Genomic DNA, 4,282 nt, shown 5'->3' with positions numbered 1-4,282 from the left:
CGGAGAAGGCTAGTGACATTGATCCACAAGAAGCTCAGCAAACTCTCGAAATAGCGGAAGCCAACTTGAGGAAAGCTCAGGGCAAGAGACAAACAATCGAGGCAAATTTAGCTCTCAGACGAGCTAGGACACGAGTAGAGGCTATCAATGGCGTACCTAGTTAATGCGTCTAAATAATAAAGTGAAATGAAATTTTCATGGAAAAAAAGAATTACAATTAAAAAATGAAATAAATATAGAGTCGGATGGAAAAGATAGAAAATCACTAGAACAAAGTTGAGTAGAAAAACTTATTAGATACCATTGCTTCTGTGGTATCTAATAAGTTCTACCTACTATTGGATTTGAACCAATGACTCCCCGCCGTATGAAAGCGATACTCTAACCACTGAGTTAAGTAGGTCATTTATCATCACAAAGAAAAAAAAATGAGCCCTATCACATCGATAGATTATAAATCGAATATTATTGATAAGCAATACCAATCAAACAAATCAACAAAATAGATTATAGAATATTCATCTTGACAAGAAATTATCTACATGATAAGATATGTATCACAAGGGCTATAGCTCAGTTGGTAGAGCACCTCGTTTACACGCGCGCCAATGTTTTTCAGAGAAGTACATCATGTAATCAAAAAAAGTTGATCTTATTGAGAAATCGATGTCTTACTCTATTACTTTTAGGGAACAAAACAAGAGAACAGTAGCCTGACAAAAAGTTCGGTCCGAATCGAGTGCCCCATTTAGGCACTAAAAAAATCCATCATTGATTTGAGATATTGATAAGGTGAATACCCAGTCTATTCAATGCTAGGCATAATGAGTATCAGGACCTCAAAAAAAATGATCTTTCGTCCTATCTTATGAACAACTTTTAAGGTGTATGAAGTTTCATATTTTATTCTTTAAGCAGAAGCAGGACGATAGAGATTCCATTTAACTTAAGTTGATCTAGGTCAGAAGCATACCTACGTCAGGATAACCCCTTCTTTGAAAAACTTTGGTAGTGCTCCGAGATTCGAATCAAAATAATGAATCAGAGCACATGGAACCATCTCCCTTTCTTTCTGTCAAGAAAAAATATGGTAGACTAACTTATTTATAACAGTTAATGAAAGAGCCCAATGCAAAAAAATGCATGTTGGGTCTTTGAAACAGTTCAAATCATTTTGATAATAATAAGTTTGATCTGTTTTACCGAGAAGGTCTACGGTTCGAGTCCGTATAGCCCTATATTATTAATAATTCAAAAATAGAATCGTTTTCCTTTCCTCATTATTGTTTGTATTGTTTGTAATTGGCCACTTGATTTGGTTCATCATTAATGTCTTATCTTTGTAGATGAATTACATATGAAAATTTTCCTATTTTTCCCATACAAAATCAAGAAATTAGTAATACTTCTTTTCTTTGGGATACCTACCCAATTCTAGTAAATTTTTGGAGTCAAAATCATGACATGAAACCGGTTAAAAACTCCACCATAACCCAATGCAAATCGAATGCACTAGTAAATCACATGGAATCTAGGAACGACTTACTGTATTTTATTTGTGGACAAGCTAGAGTTTGAGAAACGAAGATCTTTGGTAACTTTCATTGTAAACATTCTCAAATAGGCTTTTCTGTTGGTATACCTTATCTAGTAAAGCACAAAACTAAAGTAGTCGTCTTCTCTTTCCTTCTTCAATCACTAAAAGTTCCTAAATGGAAATTCCGACTATATGTATCCTCTCTATATAAATATATAATATTTAATATATATTTATTATGGATATAATAGATATTATATAAATAGGATTATAGTGGATGAATCTTCAAACGAGACATGTACCGATCGACTAATCCGGTATATTTTCCACATTGATAGGAGTACGTTTATGTTTCTGCTTTACGAATATGATATTTTCTGGGTATTTCTAATAATATCAAGTCTTATTCCTATTTTGGCATTTCTAATTTCTGGAGTTTTAGCCCCTCTTAGCAAAGAGCCAGAGAAACTTTCGAGTTATGAATCGGGAATAGAACCAATGGGCGATGCTTGGGTACAATTTAGAATCCGTTATTATATGTTTGCTCTAGTTTTTGTTGTTTTTGATGTTGAAACAGTTTTTCTTTATCCGTGGGCAATGAGTTTTGATGTATTAGGGGTATCCGTCTTTATAGAAGCTTTAATTTTCGTGCTTATCCTAATTGTCGGTTTAGTTTATGCATGGCGAAAAGGAGCATTGGAATGGTCTTAGTTTTTGAATATTCAGACAATTAAAAAAAACATTGAGACAGTTATGAATTCCATCGAGTTTCCCTTACTTGATCGAACAACCCAAACTTCAGTTATTTCAACTACATCAAATGATCTTTCAAATTGGTCAAGACTCTCCAGTTTATGGCCGCTTCTCTATGGTACCAGTTGTTGCTTCATTGAATTCGCTTCATTAATAGGTTCACGATTCGACTTTGATCGTTATGGACTGGTACCAAGATCTAGTCCTAGACAGGCAGACTTAATTTTAACAGCGGGTACGGTAACAATGAAAATGGCTCCTTCTTTAGTAAGATTATATGAGCAAATGCCCTGAACCAAAATATGTTATTGCTATGGGAGCATGTACAATTACAGGAGGGATGTTCAGTACCGATTCTTATAGTACTGTTCGGGGAGTCGATAAGTTAATTCCTGTCGATGTGTATTTGCCGGGTTGTCCGCCTAAACCCGAGGCTGTTATAGATGCTATAACAAAACTTCGTAAGAAAATATCTCGAGAAATCTATGAAGATCGAATTAAGTCTCAAGAGGAAAATCGGTGTTTTACTACCAATCACAAATTTCATGTTGGCCCAAGTACTAATACTGGAAATTACGATCAAGGATTACTCTATCAACCATCATCTACTTCAGAGATCATCCCTCCTGAAAACTTTTTTCAAATACAAAAGTGCAGTCTCTTCCTACGAATTAGTAAATTAGGCCGTATACTTTTTTTGTACAGAATAACAAAGCAAAGAACGAGTGAATCTTCATCAATTTTTCATTGTAAATGGGAAATACTTATACAAATAAAAATAAAAAAATGGGGGGGGGAGAAGATGCAGGGTAATTTGTCTTCTTGGCTAGTCAAACATGGACTGGTTCATAGATCTTTGGGTTTCGATTACCAAGGAATAGAGACTTTACAAATAAAGCCCGAGGAATGGCATTCCATTGCAGTCATTTTATATGTATATGGTTACAATTATCTACGTTCCCAATGTGCTTATGATGTAGCACCAGGCGGACTGTTAGCTAGTGTGTATCATCTTACGAGAATCGAGTATGGTATAGATCAACCGGAAGAGGTATGCATAAAAGTATTTGCCGCAAGGATAAATCCTAAAATTCCGTCTGTTTTCTGGGTTTGGAAAAGTGCGGATTTTCCAGAAAGGGAATCTTATGATATGTTGGGAATTTCTTATGATAATCATCCACGTCTAAAGCGTATCTTAATGCCTGAAAGTTGGGGTAGGATGGCCCTTACGTAAGGATTATATTGCCCCCAATTTTTATGAAAATACAAGATGCTCATTAAATAATACGAAACTAATCTTCACTTCGACAACTCAAGATATTCAAATACATTTTTACGTTCTCTTATAGATATAGCATAGTAATTGAAGTCTCATTCATCTTATTATTATTGATTAAAAAAAATACAATTAGAGATTTGGTGAGATTATCCAATTTGTAAGATACTTATTTTGGATGAGCCACAAGCTAATAGGATGAACTAAATGAGTTCTGCATTATGAACTATGTATCACGCATATGACTTATAGATGTGCTTTAAAAAGTCACATAGGGTGAAATGAAGAAATATAATATGAAAAGAGAATCGGATTCTATTTGTACTGTATCTGAGATGAATCTTGGCCATTCCCGCCTTTCAACTCCCCTAGACTAGACTTTTGGGTCTTATAAGGAACTAATTGAAACTTTCAAATATGTATAAAATAGGAATTGAACGCCAGGAGACAGAGTATGAACAAATAAAAAAGAAGAGGAAACAAAAGAAAATTCTTTTCTTTTACATATCTATATACATCCTTTACATATTTCTATAAATATCCTCTTTATCTTTACTTGTCTATTTTCGACATCTATAAATAGAGTAAAAAATATATATAGTTTAGTTAAAGGGTAGATTTCCAGACATCATCATGTATCAGTATTTTTCATGATCTATATTATTAATGAATCCGTAGAATAGATACTCATACAAATTCATGATGTGCCAAGAACC

This window comes from Cucumis melo, unplaced genomic scaffold (assembly GCF_025177605.1).
Source record: "Cucumis melo cultivar AY unplaced genomic scaffold, USDA_Cmelo_AY_1.0 utg002164l, whole genome shotgun sequence".
In the NCBI taxonomy this organism is placed as follows: Eukaryota; Viridiplantae; Streptophyta; class Magnoliopsida; order Cucurbitales; family Cucurbitaceae; genus Cucumis; species Cucumis melo.
This window is presented reverse-complemented; position numbering follows the sequence as displayed.